The 22,082-nt window shown below is 42.9% G+C and overlaps 1 protein-coding gene across 1 annotated transcript in view; it reads left to right on the forward strand.

The window, feature by feature from the left end:
• The window catches only part of PARK7 (Parkinsonism associated deglycase), a 73,475-nt gene that overhangs the window by 1,935 nt on the left and 49,458 nt on the right, over positions 1-22,082 (forward strand). The gene's annotated exons all lie outside the window — the stretch shown is intronic.

Raw genomic sequence — 22,082 nt, forward strand, 5'->3', positions numbered from 1 at the left:
GTACTTTGTAATTTCAAAATGTTTTGGTGTTTCCCAGATATCTTACTGTAATTGATTATTAGTTTAATTTCATTATGACCAGAAAATGTACTTTGCAAAATTTTAATTATTTCAAGTTTGTTAATGTTTGTTTTATGACCCAAAATATGGCCTATTGTGATGAATGTCTCATGTGCACTTGAGAAGAATGTGTATCCTATTGTTTTTGGATAGAATGTTTTATAAATCTAGATTGAGTTGATTTATAGTTCAGGTCTTGTATATTTTGCTGATTTTCTGCACTAAACATTATTAATTATTGAGAGAAGACTGTTGAAATCTCCAGGAATAATTATGAACTTTCTTTTTCATTCTATGATGATTTGTTCCATGAATTTAGAGCAGGCACATTTAGGAATGGTGTGCCTTCTTGGTGGTCTTTTTACTATTATGTAGTGTTCTTTTTGATCCCCTATTCATCATTTTTCTTTTGAAATCTACTTTGTCTATATTAATATAACTGCTCCAGGGTTTTTTTTTTTTTTTTACTAGTATTTTCTTTCTTTTTTTTTTTTTTCTTTCTTTCTTTTTTTTTTTTTGACTAGTGTTTTCATAGTATACTTCTTTTATCCATTTGCTTTTAACCCGTCATTATATTTCTCTAAATATAGCATATATTTGGGTCTTGTGTTTTCAATCCTGACAATCACTCTTTTAGTTGATGTAATGTAGACCATTTACATGTAATGTAGTTATTGATATTGCTGACTTGATAAAATGTTGACCATTTTATAGAATGTATTTTTTTCTCTCAATGTTTTTTGTTCCTCTGTCCCCGATTTTCTACACTATTTTGATTATTTGAATGTTTTTATTTTTAAAAAGATTTATTTATTTATTCATGAGAGAAACAAAGAGAGAGGCAGAAACATAGGCAGAGGGAGAGGCAGGGTCCTCGCAGGGAGCCAGATGTAGGATGCGACCCCAGGACTCTGGGATCACCTCCTGAGCCGAAGGCAGATGCTTAACCACTGAGCAACCCAGGTGTTCCTATTTGAATGTTTTCAGTACTTCATTTTAATTTATCAATTTTATTTGCCCATTTCTCTTCATATTATTTTATAGTGGTTACTCTAGGGATTATGATACGCATACCTAACTTTCACGGTCTATTTAGATCTTATAAGCATCTAAGTCCTTTTATCCTCCCTTTTTAAAAAAAGATTTTATTTATTTATTTATTTAGAAAGCATCAGTTGGGAGGAGTAGAGGGGAGGGAGAGGGAGAGAATCTCCAGTAGACCTTGCGCTAAGTGCAGAATCCATTGCAGGGCTCGGTCTCACAACCCTAAAATCATGACCTGAGCCAAAACCAAGAGTTGTACACTTAACCAACTGAGCCACCCAGATGCCCCTACTCTCTGCTTATATTATAATTGTTTCTACATATTACACTTATATTCACTGAAAATTCTACCAGACAATACTATATTTTTTCTTTCAGCAGTATACATATTTTAGAGAAATTAAGAAAATAGTCCATTATACTGAGTCGGGTATATACCACTTCTATTGTTCTTCCTTCATTCCTAAAGGAATTCCTGAGTACCAAGTTTCCCTATGGTATCACTTCCCCTTGGCCTACAGAATCTCATTTAGTATTTGTTTTTAAGCAAGTGTACTGGCAGCAGATTCTCTTAGTCTTCCTTCATCTCAGAATGTCTTTGTTTTGCTGTCATTCCTAGAGAGTATCTGCACTGAATATAGAATGATACTTTGCTGCCTTTTGTCTTCTGTAAGATCTGGTGAGGAATCTACAGTCATTCCAATTGTTCCCTGTACAAGATGTCACTTTTCTCTGGCTGCTGTCAAGATCTTTCCTTTATCTTTGGTTTTCACCAGTTTATTATATATCTCAGCCTGATGTTCCTTGAGTTTATCCTGTTTGATAGTTCACAGAACTTCTTGGATCTATAGATTTATATCCTTCACCAAATTTGTGAAGTTTTAGTTATTATTTCTTCAAATATTTTTCCATACCAGTCTCTTTCTCTTCCCTTTCTGGACCTTCAGTGGCACAAATATTAGATGTTTTGTTATTATTCCAGAGGTCCCTGAGTCTCTGCTCTGTTCAATTGTTTGTAGTTAATCATTCTCTTCATTTTTCAAATTAAATAATTTCCATTTATTTATCTTTGAATTTACTAACTCCTTCCTCTGTCAACTCCATTCTGTTTTCTTCCAGGCATTGTATTTTTCAGTTCTAAAGTTTCCATTTCTATTTTATGCTTTTTATTTTTCTGCTGAGGGCTTATATCTTTCCATTCATTTGAAGTGTATTTACCTTTACCCCCTGGAGCACAGTTACAATACCCACCTTAAAGCCTCTGGTTAATTCCAATATCGGGGTGAACTCAGGGTTGGTATCTGTTGATTTTCTTTTCTCTTGATAGTTGGTTATATATTCCTGGCCTTTCCTGTGCCAGTGTTTGACATTTTGATTTTGTTATGAGACTCTGTGTCCTGCTAAAGTCCTCTGGAGAACACTGACTTGCTGTTTAGTGGGCAGTTACCTGGCTACATTCCTACCAGAAGGTCTATTTTACCTTCTGTCAATGGTGGTTTCAATGTCACTTAAGTTTTTCAAATCTTTGTTGTGTTCTTTTGTGTCTGTTTCATGCATGTAGCACTTGGAGGTTGGCCTGGGGTGCAGGCAGATGCTATGTTTGCAGTTCAGTTCTCAAAGTCTTTGCTGTGTTGCTCTGGGTCTTTCCTGCATATGCACAGCCCAAGGGCAAGCTGAGGACATGTGCCCATTGATACATAGAATTAAGAGATCCCCTTCACCAGCTCTCCTGTCTCTAATCCCTTGAGCACCCTCTCGCTCTCAGGGGCCCATTTCTCAGTCCTGTGGCCAGCAGTCCAGACTTTCTCTCTCAGTTATCACTATGTTCTCTGCTACCTTATAGATCAGAGACTGGGGTTGATGTCAGGTCAGGGCCTGGAGAGATAAAATAGAGAAAAGAAAGAAAGAAAGAAAGAAAGAAAGAAAAGAAAAGAAAAGAAAGAAAGAAAGAAAGAAAGAAAGAAAGAAAGAAAAGAAAGAAAGAAAGAAAGAAAGAAAGAAGAGAAAGAAAGAGAGAGAGAGAAAGAAAGAAAGAAAGAAAGAAAGAAAGAAAGAAGAAAGAAAGAAAGAAAGAAGAAAGAAAGAAAGAAGAAAGAAAGAAAGAAAGAAAGAAAGAAAGAAAGAAAAGAAAGAAAGAAAGAAAGAAGAAAGAAAGGATTCTTCCATACTCTCTTGTGAGGACCCTTTTTCCTGATTCTCTGGCAAAAAAAAAAAAAAAACAAAGACAAAACAAATAAACAAATCCCAGAGCTACACAGTTCTATGACCAGAGTTGCCCTTAGCCAAACTCAAAGACAGGAAAGAAAAGAGGAGAAACAATCAGAAACTTTCCACTTACCTCCCAAATCTTCAGGTTTGATTTCCCTACCAGTCTACCTTCTTGTTTACCTTTCACAATTATGAAAGAGTTGCTCTTTGTTTTTTCTTCATGATGTCTCTATGTCACATTTTGTGCAAATCCTCAAATAATAACATTTGCATTCAGAACACAAAGGAATAAACTGCACACATACACACCTCGTTTGCCCAGTTTGTAGACCAGTAAGCTTCTGAGCAGGGATGCTCCTAAAAACATGCTCCGCATCACTTGCCATCAGGGAAATACAAATCAAAACCACAATGAGATACCACCTCACACCAGTGAGAATGGGGAAAATTAACAAGGCAGGAAACCACAAATGTTGGAGAGGATGCAGAGAAAAGGGAACCCTCTTGCACTGTTGGTGGGAATGTGAACTGGTGCAGCCACTCTGGAAAACTGTGTGGAGGTTCCTCAAAGGGTTAAAAATAGATCTGCCCTACGACCCAGCAATTGCACTGCTAGGGATTTACCCCAAAGATACAGATGCAATGAAACACCAGGACACCTGCACCCCGATGTTTCTAGCAGCAATGTCCACAATAGCCAAACTGTGGAAGAAGCCTCAGTGTCCATCGAAAGATGAATGGATAAAGAAGATGTGGTTTATGTATACAATGGAATATTACTCAGCCATTAGAAATGACAAATACAAAAAAAAAAAAAAAAAAAACGACAAATACCCACCATTTGCTTAGACGTGGATGGAACTGGAGGGTATTATGCTGAGTGAAGTAAGTCAGTCGGAGAAGGACAAACATTATATGTTCTCATTCATTTGGGGAATATAAATAATAGTGAAAGGGAATAGAAGGGAAGGGAGAAGAAATGGGTAGGAAATATCAGAAAGGGAGACAGAACATGAAGACTCCTAACTCTGGGAAACGAACTAGGGGTGGTGGAAGGGAGGAGGGCGGAGGGTGGGGGTGAGTGGGTGACGGGCACTGAGGGGGGCACTTGATGGGATGAGCACTGGGTGTTATTCTGTATGTTGGCAAATTGAACACCAATAAAAAATAAATTTATTATTAAAAAAAAATGTTCCCTGCATGATTAGTGTTTTAAAAGCCTGGAGAATGCGTCTGTTCTTTTGACCTTTGCAAGGTCAATCTCATGTTCATTCTGCATCCTGTATACCTCACCCCACCGCCATTTTGTTAGCCTGTGTATATGGAGCAGCTAACTTAACCAGTGTGCTTTGAAATGCATTTTAGAGAACAATGGCTGCATTGGAGTATACTTACATTACAGCAGGAGATCCCACTTCCAGGAAATACAACTCCTAAGTTTATGTGAGGTCTCTATTAGTCTTTACAGTGGATTAGGGTTGGAGTCTCATTCCTTTCATTCTCCCTGTATGCAGGCTGATTGTGTTAATTGTTTGGGGGAGCCAAAGTTTTTAGAGGGAAGAATGGAGTCACTGATTTCAAAATGAAAAATGTCAGGATGCAGCTCAAGAATTCGATGGTTTCTTTCCTGGTCATTGAGCCTATAGGTTTCTAAGTGCGAGTGGGTCTTACAGTCTCCCAACTTTACCTATTCCTGCATTTTTTTGTGCACACACTTTATTTAAGATGCATTAAATTTGTTATGAAAATGACTCTGTCATACTTTATTCTCTTTCATCCTCTCTTTTACCACTTAATAGTATGGCACATGGTATATAATTATAGAATATCTAAGAGGCATTACTTATTTAAAGGTTCCTAGCTGTTGAAACTGGTTTTGCTCGGACTGAGAATCTAGATTTCAATGTAGAATTGCAGTAGTGACAGTAGTGCAGACTCTGTGAACAAGATGACTCTTGTGAATGGGTGGGTGGTCCCACTCACCAACTGGGTAACACAATTTCTCAATCTCTCTGTGCTACAGTTTGCTCATTTGCCAAAGGGGAATTGCAGTCAATCTTCTCACTGTGAGGATTAAAAGAGAGGGTGTGAAAATGTGCTTATCATGGCGTATGGTATCAGCTCTTACTGTCGTCCTTTAGGTGTGGAGATCACACCATCATCACTGTTTACTGACAGGCAGTGCTCCCAATGTGCTAGGTGCTGGCACTACTGTGAAAAATAAGACACAATTGATGCAGCACATTCAGATGGGGAAGACAGACACACAAACAGATCTTCATAATACAGAATAGTGAATACGATAAGAGAGAAGTGACACTGGGAGTCCCAGGCAACAGTGGGTTCCTAGGAAGCCTTCTCTCAGTGAGTGTGTTTTTAGATATGGTGAATTCCTGGCTTGAGACATAACGGATGAATAGGAGTTCATTTCCCACTAATGGAAATTGGAGAGGAGAGTAGGGACCAGCATGAGAATAGTGTGATTAAAGGTGAAATCAAGCATAATATGTTCAGGGAAGCTCCTTGAGAGAAATTCTGGAAAAAAGGAATCATATTTTTAATAAAGCCATTGGTGAAAGGCCAGTTTCATCAAGAACTCTTTTTTGACCAAGTAAGTACCCAGGATTCCTAATACATGTTACCGTTTGACATTAAGAAGAACAAATAATAACAGCAGGTCTTATGGTGAAGCTTCCACAGAACACTCGCTATTTTTGTGGGTGAATGGGGAAGAAAATAGTTCTTTATTGTATAAATTAAGGCAGTTTTAAAACATGTCCACATATTACTTTATGCTTTCCCCATTAATAAGTGGAGTGTATGTCACCTTCCCTCAAATGTGTCTTAGCCCTGTGTATTAATCATTTATGGTGGAATAGCAAGTTATCCTAACACTTAGCAACGTAACACTACAGATATTAATTATCTCCGTCTCTGAGCACAGGAATCTGGGAATGGCTTAAGTGGATAGTTCTGGTTTAGGGTTTCAAGTTATAGTCAAGATATTGGCTGAAGGCTCGATCCAGGCTATAGGCTGAATGTTTGTGTCCTCCCAAAACTCATGTTGAAACCTAATCCCAAATGATGGTATTTAGAGGTGGAGCCTGGAGGTGATTTGGTCATGAAGGTAGAGCCCCCCATGAATGGGATTAGTGCCTTAATATAAAAAAAAAAAAAGTCCCAGAAACCTCTCTCACCCTTCTGCTGGGTGAAGACACAGCAAGAAGTTGACCATCTATGAAGAAGCCAGTAAGTGTTCACCAGGCACCAAATCTGTCAACACATTGACCTTGGCCTTCCCATCCTCCCAAACTGTGGGAAATCAGTTTTTGTTGTTTAAGCTCCCCTGGTACAGGGTATTTTGCTTCAGCAGCCCAAACAAACAAAGACAATCCATGTCCACAATAGCTGGCTCACATGACTATTGGCAGGACCTCCTTGGAGGGCCGTTTGAGGGTCATCACGACATCGTAGCTGGCTTCAAGAATAGGGTGGGGGTGGGCATGGAAAGAAGGAGCTGCAGTGGCTTTTATTACCTAGTCCGGGAGGTTGTTTCCTGTCACTTCTGCCATATTCTATTCATGACACAAGAGTCACTAAGTACAGAGTAGGAGAGTTGGGTGCACCCTCGGAAGGCAGAATCAAAGGATTTGTGGACCTTTTAAAAAAGTCCTACACCCTGTGACTTCCAGCAAATATGATGCAGGGAAGTGGCACTGCGTGATTTTTGAGGCTGGGTCATAAAAGGTGATGCAGCTTCTTCATTGTTCATTAAGACACTCACCTTTAGAGGTGTGAGTCACTATGCAGGAAGTTGACCATCCTGAAGTCACCATGTCAGGAAAAATCCTAGGGCACAGGGGAGGCCATGTGTAGGTGTTCTGGCTCACAGCCCAGCTGAACTCCCACTATCAGCTAGCGTCAACTACCAGACATGTGAGTGAAGAAGCCTCCAGATGAGCTCATCTCCCAGATAGCCTATCACTTTCAGCCATGGAATCTCCTAGCTAAAGGCCCAGGCTTGGTGGAGCAGAGACATATCTTCCCTGTCTGAATTCCTGATGCACACAATCCATGAACATATTAAAATAATTGTCTTATGTCACTCCATTTTGGGACTGTTTGTTACACAGCATTAGAACTGGAACGTGGGTCAGTTTTCAATTCACATGGACTCAGCCTCTGCTGTGCTCCTAGAGCTTTCCTTTGCCTATAGATTCTCTCCAGCTCTTTATCTGCTCCTTTGGCACAATTTCTTTTGCCCAGTTCTTGAGAGGTCCCATTATGGGACGCAGTAGCTGGACTGGCCCTTTCTAGCAGGGCCTCTCCCTGCAGACAGCACCTCTTAGTGCCTTCTCTCCCGCTGGCAGGGTGTCTGGATCCAGAGGAGCATCTAAGGCACCTTTGGCCTCGGGCACATTTGTGATCCAAAGACCAAGGCAAAAATCAAGGAAGCAGAAGGATGAATTCTTCTTGCTTTCTTTTTTTTCCCCCCAAATTACTGTTTTTTTCTTAAACACTATTATTCATTTATTTGGAGAGGGAGAGCATGAATGGGGGGACAGGCAGAGGAAAACGGAGAAGCAGACTCCCCGCTGAGTAGGGAGCCTGAAGCAGGGCTCAATCCCAGGACCCCGAGATCATGGCCTGAGCCGAAGGCAGACACTTAACTGACTGAGCCACCCTGGCGCCCCTGAATTCTTCTCTCGAGTAATGAATGTGATCACACACAGAGCAAGTTTAAATCTTTACCTGCAGCAATGATGAATGCATTGTTTTTAAAAAATACCTAAAATATAAAAACAGATTAGAAGTGAACTTGGGATATTCATGAGTTATCATTCTTCAAAAATGAAGATTGATATTTTATAGCATTGACTTTCAGCTACGCTCAAAGGGCAAAAGCCATCTGCCATAGGAGCAGAACCCCACAGGGTTCTCTTTCCAAAGCCTAAGCTACACCGATGGAAGATGTTAAGCCTTCTTGCCTGGTTCTGGCAGAAGTAGGCTGAGATTCTGGGGAATCATTCAAGGAAAGAAGCACATGAAATCAGACATGTCTGCCTCACTGGGTCAGGGGAGCATGCAACTCTTGATCTTGGGGTTGTGCGTTCAAGCCCCATTTTGGGTGTAGAGATTACTTAAAAATAAAATGTCAAAAAAAAAAAAAGAGTTAAGATGTTAAACCTTTGTGTCTCTCCATCAACTGAAGACACAAAAACACCCCCACATCCTGTGTCCAGGCTCTGCTTTTTTGGGTCTCCCTTACAGTTCACCTTTAACCCTTGTGTCTGTGTTTATGACTCACATCTGTCTCTCTGATCCTTTTTCACCTAAACTGTGTTTCCAACTGGAAAACTCCCCACAACTCATTTTCACGTACGTGGCACTTTCCTCTGAAATGTAACGATTCCAAAAGAGCACTCAGCAGCTTCAGCCTTCTTGGTCCCAATACCACTGTCTAACTCACCCCCCCTCCAGCCCCTGGGGACCAGCCTCAACTCCTGATGCATCATCTGCAAGTCACTGTTCTCCTTATGGCCCCTGGTCATTCCATTACAAGGTAGCATTCCTCTTTTGTGCCCTTCATCATCTCCTCTCTGTCTACTTCAAGGTTTCTGTTGTCTACAAGAGCCCACACAGGCATCTGCTGCTGAAAATTCCTGGTCATATCATCCAAGACATGATGTCTGAGACAAAGGAGGTTAAAGTGCTGGCATCTTGCCTCGTCAGACCACATGGAAAACGTGATATTCAGGCCTAACGTTTGATGAACTCAACTGTGTGCAGGCGGTGGCTGGGTGTCTGGAAACCATCCCTCGGACTGAGGAAGAAGTCAAGCAACTGTGCAGGTTGGAGGGACATAGGGACCATTTGCTGACATTGTGAGGGAGGTCCTATGGATGCCAGCTGGGCCCAGGAGGCTCTGGGCAGACTTCCGGGGTGGGAACCTCTCCCTGCCTCAGGCCAGCTGTGGGACCTTGGCCAAATTCCTCTGCTTCTCAGTTCTCTCCTCCTACAGACTGGGGACAAGAACAGTGTTCACCTCCAGGGGCTGTGTGGGGGTGAAAGATGCTAATAAGGCGAGGAGCTCAACATATGTTAATTATGATAATGATGGCAGGCATGATAGGCTTTTCCATCCTAGAGACCTCAGAGAACACAAAGGGGTCCAGTTTGTGGAAGACATAGGACAGAGACTTCAATTCAATATAAGATAGTCCTTTAAATACAGCCTTTAAAAATAGAGCCCCTGGGGTGCTGGATGGCACAGTCATTTGAGCATCTGACTCCTGGTTTCCAATCAGGTCATGATCTCATGGTCATGAGATGGAGCCCCATGTCGCACTCTGTGCTCAGCATGGAGTCTGCTTGGGATTCTTTTTCTCACTGCCGCTCCTGCTCTCTCTCTCTTTCTCTCTCAAGTGAATGGATGAGTAAATCTTTAAAATAAACAAATAAATGAATAAATGAATAAATAAATAAATAAATAAATAAAGCCCCTCTCCCCAGCCTCCCCATGACTGCACTTCATTAAGGTGCAAGAAAAAAGGGGCTCCTAGGTGCTCAGTGGTTGAACGTCTGCCTTTGGCTCAGATCATGATCCCAGGGTTCTGGGATTGAGTCCTGCATCAGGCTCCCCGCATGGAGCCTGCTTCTCCCTCTGCCTATGTCTCTGCCTCTCTCTCTCTCTGTCTCTCATGAATAAATAAACAAAATATTAAAAAAAAAAGATTGCAAGAAAAATACTAATAAAACCAAATGTAAGACGATCTTTTTTAGAAAAATGCTTGAAAATCATTTTCACTCTCCTTTCACTCTCCTGCCTTGACTGAGTCCAGCAGACTAGAACCGGGTTTCCCTCTCCCTCAAAGCCTTTTCAAGTGGACATCTGAATGTCTACCCTCACCCCAAGGGCCACGTAGGCAGAAGGCTTTTCCATCCCAAATCAGGGACTATGGCTCAAAAAATCTCGAAAAGGTAGATCATGTTTGATGTAGTAGCACCACTTAAGGAAATACATCCCAAAGAGATTATCAGAAAATACACAAATGTTTACTTGCAAAGATGCTTCTAGCAGCATACAAATGATGAGGCATGTTAGCTATTGACATCGAAAGACCTCTCACAATATATTGTTAAAAAAAATTATATTATGGGGATGCATGGGTGGCTCACTCATTTAAGCATCCGCCTCTTGGTTTCAACTCAGGTTGTGACCTCAGAGTTGTAGACCAAGCCCTGCATCTGCTTGAGTTTCTCTCTCCCTCTCCTCTATACCTCCCCTCTGCTCTCTTTCTCACTGAAATAGATACGTACATACATACATACATACATACATAGATAAATAAATAAATCTTTAAAAATCATATTATGTATACCTTAAGAAGTTACACATAGGGACGCCTGGGTGGCTTAGCGGTTGAAACGCCTGCCTTTGGCTCAGGGCATAATCCTGGGTCCTGGATCGAGTCCCACGTAGGGCTCCCTGCATGGAGCCTGCTTCTCCCTCTGCCTGTGTCTCTGCCTCTCTCTGTGTGTGTCTCTCATGAATAATAAAAAAAAAAGAAATTATGCATATACCTGCCTCAGTGCAAAGGCCGGGGGTAAGACCGGCCTGCTGGCCCTTCTGCCGGGGTGCTAGAGGACAAGTAGCGTGCAGTTTGCAGGCACGTGTTCATCTGAAACTATTAACAAAGGAAAGACTAGAGTGTGCAAGGACTCCTCAGGACCACTGTCCGAGAATGGATTTGAATTGTAGAGTTCATATCCTTTTATTTTTACCTTTTGAGAATGTTAAAATTATGTGTTTGGTTAATGAACATCGAACCTAGCTCTCACTGTGTCCTGAACCCCTTGCAAACATCAACTCATTCTTCCTCATGACAGGCCCTGAGCCCTTCTGGGTGAGGCCATGACCATAGTGAGGTGAAGCGAGGAGCCTCGTTTTCCCAGGAAGGATGAAGCAGTCGGGCTTCAGAAACTTTTTCTTGACCCACTGCTCTGCTGGCCCCTGAAATGCTGAATCTAGGAATGATGATGGCCAGACTGATGGGAAACAGCTCATTTAGAACATAACACGGAGTGCCAACATGGAAAATTGGGTGTTTGGTGCCATTTTGCTGAGTCTTCCTGTGTGAGTCCAGAAATAAGTGTCTAAGGGACCATGTAGCTGTTCAGTGAACAATGCCCCCAGTTTTGTCCTTCCTGGGCGAGCATGGTACCAGCAAAGCCCTACCTCTCTGTGAGATAAGAATACACATGAGAGAACCCCAAGTCGGGCTGGTCGTGGAAGCAGGAAGCTGACACCATGGGGAAAGTGGTGATTTAAGAGCAGAATCAGCCACAATACAGGTGAGATCCTATTTCAGTGGACACTAGCAGCTTGCCCAGGTTCTTCTGTTCCTAAAAACCATTGATTTTATCAGAAAGTGGGGCTATGGCTGAGATTTATGAATCTTTACTTTCTGCTTAAACTTCTTCATGGTAATGTGTTACAACAAGATCTCACCTGCAGAAAATTATTAAAGAATACTTAGCTAACATTTGCAGTTAAAAAAAATTCTGTGAGGATTGAAGAGCAAATAGGTCTCAAAGCAAAGAGCTAAGATGAGACTTACAAATTAACAATTACCTTTGTTCTGACAACCTTTCTAAAATCGATTCCTAAAAACTTTCAAAAATTCTGAAATTTGTTTAGAAAGATGTTCAAATAGCCAGAAAGCGGAAAGAAACAAAAATGCTGGAAAGAAAAGTTTCCAAGTTCCACCTTCAACAACTAATGTATGAAAAACCAGTAATTGCTTTCTCCAAACATTAACCACATCCACAAAAGTATATCCCAACTTTCATTTCTTCCTCATTCCCAAAAGGATGTGTGTGTTTGGATGCAAATCTTCTTTCGGTAAGTGATACCTCACTCTGCTGCCTTCATTAGGATTAGTGAGTGATGAAGCTCACTGGCCCTTCGATAGGCTTATCTTGCTGGAACATCCTCTCTTGTCTCTACAGGTGGCCCTTACCTGGGGCGCCTGCCCTGTGCCAGGGACTGTGCTGGATGCTGGGGCTCCCTCAGACACAAGCAGGGTGGCTGCTCAAGGGGCTTGAGGTACAGACAGAATCCAGCCAGTTTAGATGACTACTATGTGGATAAGTATTAAGGGATCCTCCTGAAGGAATGGTGGGCCTTACAAAACCAGAGAGGGAGAGTGCTGGTCATGAGGTTTATAGAGATCCTTCTGTGAAAAGAAAGGAAAGAAAAGGGAAGAAAGACGCCGATTATGTTGGTTTGATCAATAACTGACACAGGTAAGGATGAGATGAAAGAGAAACATTGTCTTTAAAATGAATCAAGCAGCCCAATGCCCAGAAGAGCTGAGCTGGTGGTATGCGTCGTAGGTGAAGGCCATGCTGCTAGGGGCATCCTCTCTTCCTGGTCCTCAGACACACCAGAGTGCGGACAGTGCTCCTGACACCTTCTCTCCGAGTCTCAGGGCTCAGACCCTCCCAGGCCAACCTTCCGCGCTCTGGCATCCCAGTGGCAGGAAAGAGGACCCTCCTCTCAGCTTCCCTATCAGGATTTGCTCCTCACCCTGTGCCCCTTAGCCCCAGGGAGTTGTCTGGGACAATGACCTTATTGCCCTTGAATCCATGGCACACACAAGTTGCAATCTGACAGTGGAATTTACCATAACAGATCCAGATGCTTCTATGGGATCTTTGCCACATTCACTGGAGGAAAAAAATCACACAAAAACCCAGAAAGTCAATAGAATATGTGGAAAGTTTACAACAACAAGGAGCTTTTCAGATCACTGAGAAATAGAGGGGAAGAAAGCAAGCCACTGTTCAGACCTAGAAATTGTTTTTAATCTTTAACTGACTTTTTTTGTCTCCTGGTTTTTTTATATCATTATAAATGTCCAGATTTCATCCATTGCATCAGTTCCAATTGGCCCTACCTAGAAGGTCTGAACCGACTATTGTCCTCTTAATGCCATTCCCTTTGCTCTTAAGGAAGACAGTGGCTCCGAGCTAGGTGTTCAGTGCAGGAAATTCACAGCATAGATGCTGGTGGCAAAGGGGAGGTGAGAAACAACACAGAGAAGTTTTATTTTTTTTAAAGATTTTATTTATCTGAAACAGAGAGAGAGCATGAGCAGGGTGAGGAGTAGAGGGAGAAGGAGACTCCCTGCTCAGCAAGGAGCCTGATGCAAGGCTCGGTCTCAGGACTCAGGGATCATGCTCTGAGCTGAAGGCAGATGCCTAACCAACTGAGCCACCCAGGTGCACCTCACATCACTTTTTTAGAATCAATAATTCATCAATTATTTGTGTAAAGATAACTATCATTTGAAAAATAGTCCTTCATACTCAAAGCCAAATAAAAGTTGAATTGTTCAGTCCTCATCAAGACTTGTCAGAGTCTAACAATCAAGAATTGTTAGAGTTCGGGGATTCCTGGGTGGCTCAGCAGTTTAGTGCCTGTCTTCGACCCGGGGCATGATCCTGGAGTCCTGGGATCGGGTCCCATGTCGGGCTCCCTGCATGGAGCCTGCCTCCTCTCTGCCTGTGTCTCTGCTTCTCTCTGTGTGTGTCTCTCTCATCAATAAATAAAATCTTAAAAAAAAAAGAATTGTTAGAGTTCGTTAAAGAATTTCATATTACAACTGGAATAGAAGACCTGAATGTACATTATGGGATGTTCTCTCCATTTTTCAGGTCACTGATAGGCTAAATTTTAGAAGCAACCTTGTCTGCTTGTTTGTTTAAATCAGAGCTTGAGTAAAATTTCTGTGTTTTTGCCGTCTAGACAAGATAATGAGTGTGGGAGACTGAGTGCCACTTCCCCATTTTAGCTCATTCTGAAAACATTTTCTAAGGGAAATGTGTGAAGTGCAGAGCGAATTTTTTCCTAGGCTTTATTTGAACCTTAATGTGTGAATGAAGCCCAAAAGCTGTGTCTTCACTTCATCTATAATTAGATACTTGAGTTTTCTTTCCTTTTTTTTTTTTAAAGATTTTATTTATCCATTCCTGAGAGACATAAAGAGAGAGGCAGAGGGAGAAGCAGGCTCCTTGCAGGGAGCCTGATGCAGGAATCGATCCCAGGACCCCAGGATCACGACCTGAGCCAAAGGCAGACGCTTAACCACTGAGCCACCCAGGTGCCCCCATACTTGAGTTTTCAATGGAGACATTGCAGATGAAGAGGAGACAGGTTGGTTGTCCATGTAGAAGAAATGGAATGGAATCCCTGCCTCACACCAAACATAAAAACCAGTTCCAAATGGATCAATCAAAACAGAGGCTAAAATCTTGATCAAATTAAGCCCTAAACCCATGTGACTTCACTGTTCCTGGTAATCTCTTATTACATGGTGAAGTTCCATCCTACTTAGACCACTTTACCTGCTGTGGAACCTGGATGGGGGGCAGGCTGCTGGGTATCAGCCACAGTGGTCCAGGCAGAAAGTACTGAAGGCATGAATTAGGAGGGTGACAGTGGGATGGAAAGGTGGGACTGGATTCTGGAAATGTACACTGAGACTTGTTGGTTAGTTAGTTGCAGATGGTAAAAGAGATGGTCTAGGGATGCTAATCTGTTTTTGGCCTTGGGAGACGAAGTGAGAAGGGCTGGTTTATGGAGGAAGAAGCTGCTATTCATCAAGATGTTCTACAGATCACATACCATGCCACATGAGAAATACAATCTAATTGAATGTGTTACCTCACCAAAGCCTCAGGAAAAGTTTGTGATGCAGATGTTCTTATCTTCATTTAATAAATGAGGAAACAAACCCAGAGAGGTTAAGTAACCAGTCACCATCACAGTGAGGAGGGTCGGTTCAGTGTCGGTGAACCCCAAGCAACAACCCTTAACCACTTTGGAACGTCTTGAGTTGGAGATGTCTGTGCGAGTCCACACAGGCTCGTCCAGCAGATAATTCAGTGCATGAGACTGAGTCCTGGGAGCTAGGTCGGGGGAAAGCATTTCAGGCAGAAGGAACAGCAAGTTCAAATGCTCAGATGTCCTAAAGCAGGAAAGAGTTTCTCATTCCCTGTCCAAGAGCCTATACTTTCTTTCTTCTGGTGAGTTGTACATCATCATCTGACTGCTGAGTTTTTGGGGAACAGCATCCCTACCTGGGCATCTCCTGTTTCATTCTTTCACTTGGGGGCATGTTAACCTTTGAGGATAGCAGACTCTGGCAGCTAGCTCCACCATCTCAGACAAGCCTCCCAACTTCTACAACCTTCCCTCTTTCCATCCATAGGAAAGGCAGGAATGCCATGGCCTCTCCTTTCCCGCCAGCTCTCCCTCCCTCTGATCCCTGGCCAGCCCTCTGCTGAGTGGTGTTTACTGCCCTCTTGTGGCAGAAGGCTCCTGTTCTTTCCAGGTGATGGACTTGAAAAGCTTCTACTGGAATCTAAAAGATCAAATGTTCCAAGAGTAAAGGCCTACACACATGTGTTACTATGTTTATATTTCAGTGTCATGCTTGCTGATAGCAAGGGAAAGGAAAGGGCAGAAGGGAAGTGAGGAGGAAGGGAGGGAGGGAAGAAAAAGCAAAGAAAACGAAGCCACCACCTTTTAGATTCTGTGCAAGAACCCAAAGGGCAGGGAACCCTGGGTGGCGCAGCGGTTTGACGCCTGCCTTTGGCCTGGGGCGCGATCCTGGAGACACAGGATCGAATCCCACGTCGGGCTCCCGGTGCATGGAGCCTGCTTCTCCCTCTGCCTGTGTCTCTGCCCCCCCTCCCTCTCTCTGTGTGACTATCATAAATAAATAAAAATTAAAAAAAAATCAAAATCATAGAGCTTCAAAAAAAAAAAAGAGAGAGAGAGAACCCAAAGGGCTCCAAACAAATGGTTACCTTATTTCTCCTTGACTAGTACTCTGAATTTGGATCTTGGAAATGAACTTCATGTGTTTCATCACTTTGTGAAAAGTATGTACTTTTCACAATAAAAATTAGGTGAAAGAATTTTTTGACCCTCAACTACCGCAGTTAGAATTTTTAGGTTTTGTGATTTCAAAAATTCAGATCTCAGAATAAACGCTTTCCTAAATTGTATTAGAATTTATTTATTGTCAATTTCAGTATATTTTAATTTGTGTGGTTCTAATATAAATTTGGTGTTTACCGTTGGTTTTTAAGGAATGTGTCAAATAAATATGTCTGTTAGCCAGTGTTAGCATTTTGGGGGATGAAACTGAAACAATGAATGGAAGTCTGTGAAAGGAAGCAGAGCTCTGACTGTCCTGGGTTGTCAGGAAAGCAGGCTGCACAAAAGAGAAGTTCATGTAGGACATCATAGGATAGAAGGATGAGCCTGCAGTTGGCCAGGAACAGCATCCTAGGCTGTATTTGGTTGGAGTCAGGTCAGCAGTGTCCACTCAGCAGTCTCATTCAAGTCAGACCTTGGCCAGGGAAGCAATCCTCTGAAATCAACTTCTACGAATTATGCTGGAAATACTGTGATTGAGATAGTTGTAAAATCTGGAAGGATTATTTTAAATTTTTTTATTAAGTTTTCATTTTAATTCCAGTACAGTTATATTAGTTATATATAGTTACATATTCCAGTGTTACGTTAGGACCAGGTGTACTAAATAGCAATTCAACAGTTGTATGGGTTACTCAGTGCTCATCACCTCATCTCACCCATCTGGTGACCATCAGCGTGTCCTCTACAGTTAAGAGTCCTCTACAGTTTTCTTGGTTTGTCTCTCTCTCTCTCTTTTTTCCCTTTGCTCATTTGTTTGATTTCTTTTTTTTTTTTTAATCTATGATAGTCATACAGAGAGAGAGAGAGAGAGAGAGGCAGAGACACAGGCAGAGGGAGAAGCAGGCTCCATGCACCGGGAGCCCGACGTGGGATTCGATCCCGGGTCTCCAGGATCGCGCCCCAGGCCAAAGGCAGGCGCCAAACCACTGCGCCACCCAGGGATCCCTGTTTGATTTCTTAAATTCCACAAATGAATGAAATCATATGGTATTTGTCTTGCTCTGCTTGATTTTACTTAAACTAATACACTCTGGCTTCATCCATGTTGTTGCAAATGGCAAGATTTCATTCTTTTTATGGCTGAATAATATTCCAGTGGGGTGTGTGTGTGTGTGTGTGACCTCTTCCTTATCGATTCATCTACAGATGGACATTTGAGCTGCTTCCATAGTTAGGCTATTGTAAATAATGCTGCTGTAAACATAAGGGTGCATGTATCCTTTTGAATGAGTGTTTTGGTATTCTTTGGGTCAGTACCCAGTAGCACAATTACTGGATTGTAGGATAGTTCTATGTTTAACTTTTTGAGGAACCTCCATACTGTTTAAATCTGGAAGGTTTTTAAACTTCCTGTGTACCAACTCTAACTAATCCATACATGGATTATATGGGACAGATTGAAAATCCCAGGTGATGAGCCTTGCTCCTTCCTTCCATCTTTTGCTGCATGAGGGTATCCATGGAGAATGTTATATAACAAAAGAGTATAAATGCAAAAGTCAATCAGTTTAAAACCTTAGTCAAACACCTGCCTAGGTCAATTACAATTCAAATATAAACTACTCCATTTTCATACCATTTCTTCTTTCTTTAGTGTAAGTGGTCAAGAACTCACGAACTCCGTAGGAGAAAACTGCTGGTATTTGTCAAGAATCACCAAAAGTTTAGTCAGTCAGATAAGCCTCTCTTTTCCTTGCAGTGTTCCTTAAGGTGATATGTAAGGTTTCCCTGCACCTCTGCTTTATTTAAGATTTTGTTGGTTGGTTGGTTGGTTTATAAAGTGTGAGTAGGGGGCAGGGCAGAGGAAGAGAGAGAGAGAATCTCAAACGGACTACATGTTAAGCTCGCAAAGCCCGATGCAAGGCTCGATCTCACAACCCTGACCTGAGTCAATATCAAGAGTCTGACATTTAACCAACTGAGCCACCCAGGCATCCGTCCCCCATTCAGGTTTAAAGGAGACACTCAATATATTTAGGAGGCATTTATTAAGCACATAAAGTACACTACATAGGAATTGAGGATTCAGAGATGAGTAAGCCACAGTTCCTGCTCTCAAGAGGTTTACAGCCAGGTAAGGGAGACCAACAGATGGACACAGGGCAGACTGCAAGAGGCACAGGGATGGGGTGACATAGGAGGCGCAGGGGAGAACCCAAGAGGGAGAGAGGGCTATATGGAGGGAGGTCAGACTCACAGAAGGAGGCTGCTTTGGCAGATGTTGAAAGAAGAGCAGGATTTTGTCAGGCAGATAAGGGCATTTCAAGCAGAGGGGAAAACCTATGGTCAAACCCAGAGTCATGGAACAGCATGGTGTGTGTGGAGAAGTGATACGCAGTGGAAGACTGGCTCCATGCTGGCTGGGATGCAGACTTGAGATTTTGAACTTCACCCTGGGAATGCTGGGAAGCTCTTGTTTGCTTCCCTTTCTTTGATTGGAACCAGGAGGAAATTTTAATTCAACACTTAGATTATTCTAGAAAAAAAATAACACTGGCAGGAAGGTTCCCTGATCCACATCCCAGTGTCATACGTGGATCATCTTCAACAGACCCTTCCTCTATTACAAAGCCATATGAGCAAATGGTGGTTTTACTATTTTTTAAACTTATCAGTATTTCCTAATTATCTATAAAGGTTATTTGTCTAATAAAAAATTATAAGTTATAAAAATAAAGCTATGATCTTAAGGTGTGGCATATCTAAGCACAGTTACATGAATGATCCTGGGGATTTTTTTGGATGCAGATCCCCGGAAATGTGGCCCTGAGGTCTGGACCAGCAGAGGGCTGAGCTGGAGCTTTCAGGAGAACAGCTGCAGAAAGAGCAGAAAGATGAGAAAATATCTGGCAGGGGAGAAAGGAAGGAGGAAGGGGCCCCCAAAGTGAAAGCAGACAAGTTCTTAGCTGGCATGTGTTTTTCTTTGTATTTGATGTAATATGTCAGGAAGAAAAGATGTATTTTGCCAAGCTGGATAATTTTTAGAAACCTCTCCTGAGCACATAAGTAGAAAGAAAGAAACCCAAGAACAAAAGACTATGTGTGCATATGTGGCCGGTTGACTTGACTTACCCTCTGGCCATCTCTGACTCTTGGATGAATTCAGCCATTCGCTGATTTACTTGTTCATTTTGCCTTTACTGAATACCTCCTACATGCCAGGCACTGTGGGCGGTGTGGGAGACAGAGCAGTCAATAAAACAGCCTGTCTCTGCCTTCGTTGTAGTTTTTAAAGAATTATTTATTTTTTCAAATTGAGGTAAAATATATATAACATGAAATTTACCATTTTAACCATTTTTAGGTGTGCAGGTTATGGACACGAAGCACATTCATACTGTGCAGTCACCACCACCATCTGTTCGCATCAGCTTTTTCATCTTTCACAACTGAAACTCTGTTCCTGTGAAACACTCACACCCCATTTCCCAGAGGAGGCTGCTTTGTAGGGTGCTGCTGCTATCATCAACCTGTGTGTTTGTTTTTGTTAACCTGTCTTCAGGAAGATTGAATAAGGAATTTAAATGGCCCTTATATCAAATACACAATTAATGTGTAAAATCTGAATGTGGAATCCTTTTACTACTCTCTTGCCAGTATCTTCAACTTCGTTGTCCCTCTGACCTTCTGTCACTCCCCCCCTGGAAAACCTCGGCCTGGGGGGCAGTTTGCTCCACCTCTCCTGAGCCTTGGATTGGCAGCAATCCAAGTCTCCCATAAACAAGTCCCGTTCTCCCATCCTCCAGCCTCCCATGCATTATCCTCCACACCCACAGAGGACTCCAGAGAATTTTCTAGCAGGCACCCTTTCTATTCTCCTCCATCAAGATCAGGAGACTATCAGCCTCTGCATTCATCTGGCCCCCATCTTCCTATGAAGCCGGAATCTTCCATCCTCCCTGTTCCCTGCACTCTGGGTCATTAGGCACCAGCTGCTGCAACCCCCATTCTAGACTCTCTGAAGCATCTGCATCTCACCTTGAGTCTCTCTTATTAAAAGAGAATGCAAGAGGGCACCTGGGTGGCTCAGTCCATTAAGCGTTGGACTCTTGATCTCAGGTCAGGTCTTGATATCAGGGTTGTGAGTTCAAACCCTGTGTTGAGCTCCATGTTGGGCATGGAGCCTACTTAGGAGAGAAAGAGAGGTGGGGGGAAGGAAGAGAATGTGGGTTAGAAGAAGAGGAGGAAGATGGCAGGAGAGTAGGAAGACCCTAGGCTTGTCTTGTCCCATGAACACAACTAGATAATTATCAAATCTTCTCAAATACCCCAGAAATCAACCTTAAGACTGGCAGAAAAAAACTCCACATTGACCATATTGAAGAAGGTAGGAAGTGCAGAGATGTGATTTGGAGAAGAAACAGATCATGGCTGCTGTAGAGAGGAAGGGGCCCTGGTCATAGAGAAGGACACGAGAAAGGAACTCACAAAGGAATGCACCAGGAGAATGTTTCCTCAAAGCTGCTGACTTGAAAATGAGAGAGGCTGAATTTTGTGAGTTCCTGCAACCAAGAGGGCTTTTTTTATTTATGATAGACATAGAGAGAGAGAGAGGCAGAGACATAGGCAGAGGGAGAAGCAGGCTCCATACCGGGAGCCCGATGCGGGACTCGATCCTAGAACTCCAGAATCGCACCCTGGGCCAAAGGCAGGCGCTAAACCTCTGAGCCACCCAGGGATCCCCCCAGCAGGGCTTAAAACCTAGAGTTTTAAAGGTCAGTGGCTTGATGGGGGTAGAGCTCAAAGGGCACTGTGTTGCTTTTGGAGAGAAGGCAGGCAAACAACCTGGGAGCATACAGCACAGAAACAGCCATCTGAAAATCTTCTCAGAGCACGTCCCTGAGAGGCAAACCTTCAGTGAGATGCCTCTCTGGGAACAAAGGAGCTGGCTGGCACCATTTCATAACTGCCCCTACCCACCCACCCCTGCCACCTCTCAGCATAAACACAGAGCCACCTTCAGGAGGCAGGCAGCATGGACACTGGCTGCCTAACTTGCTTACACGGTGCCACACCCCCGTACTCTGGTCGGTTTGTGCTTCTCAGGCATGCTTACCTCAGTCCCAGCGAGGAAGGCCCTTTTTCCAGAAGACCAGCACAAAACCCTGCCCACACCATGTATCCTGCCCAGAGAGTTCTGCAGGGCCTTAGTTCTGGTGGAGGTGGTGTCAGGTCTCATTTCACAAGCAGACCAGAGCCCACCTCGTTAAAACTCACCACACTCAGGCCAGGGACCAAACACAGCCTATAGCAGGCAAAGAGAGCCTCTGCAGATGACTAGCTTGAAGGATAGGGGAGCCAGAACACAGTAACAGAGCACATGCAGCATACACCAGAGACACTCCATGAAGCACCAGACCCTGGACAGCATATGACCTCTTCTTCAAAAAAACCATTATTTTCAGGAGCAGGAGACATAACTGTTATTTTAGGAGCAGGAGACATAACAGAAAAGTAGACATTTTCTGACCTGGGGAAGAAGGCAGAAACTTGGACAAAATGCCAAGATGAAGGAATTCATCCCAAATGAAAGAGCAAGATAAGATTATGGCCAGAGGGATCCCTGGGTGGCGCAGCGGTTTGGCGCCTGCCTTTGGCCCAGGGCGCGATCCTGGAGACCCGGGATCGAATCCCACGTCGGGCTCCCGGTGCATGGAGCCTGCTTCTCCCTCTGCCTGTGTCTCTGCCTCTCTCTCTCTCTCTCTCTCTCTCTGTGACTATCATAAATAAATAAAGAAAAAAATTTTAAAAAAAA

The sequence above is a fragment of the Canis lupus genome, chromosome 5 (genome assembly GCF_003254725.2).
Source record: "Canis lupus dingo isolate Sandy chromosome 5, ASM325472v2, whole genome shotgun sequence".
Classification (NCBI taxonomy): Eukaryota; Metazoa; Chordata; class Mammalia; order Carnivora; family Canidae; genus Canis; species Canis lupus.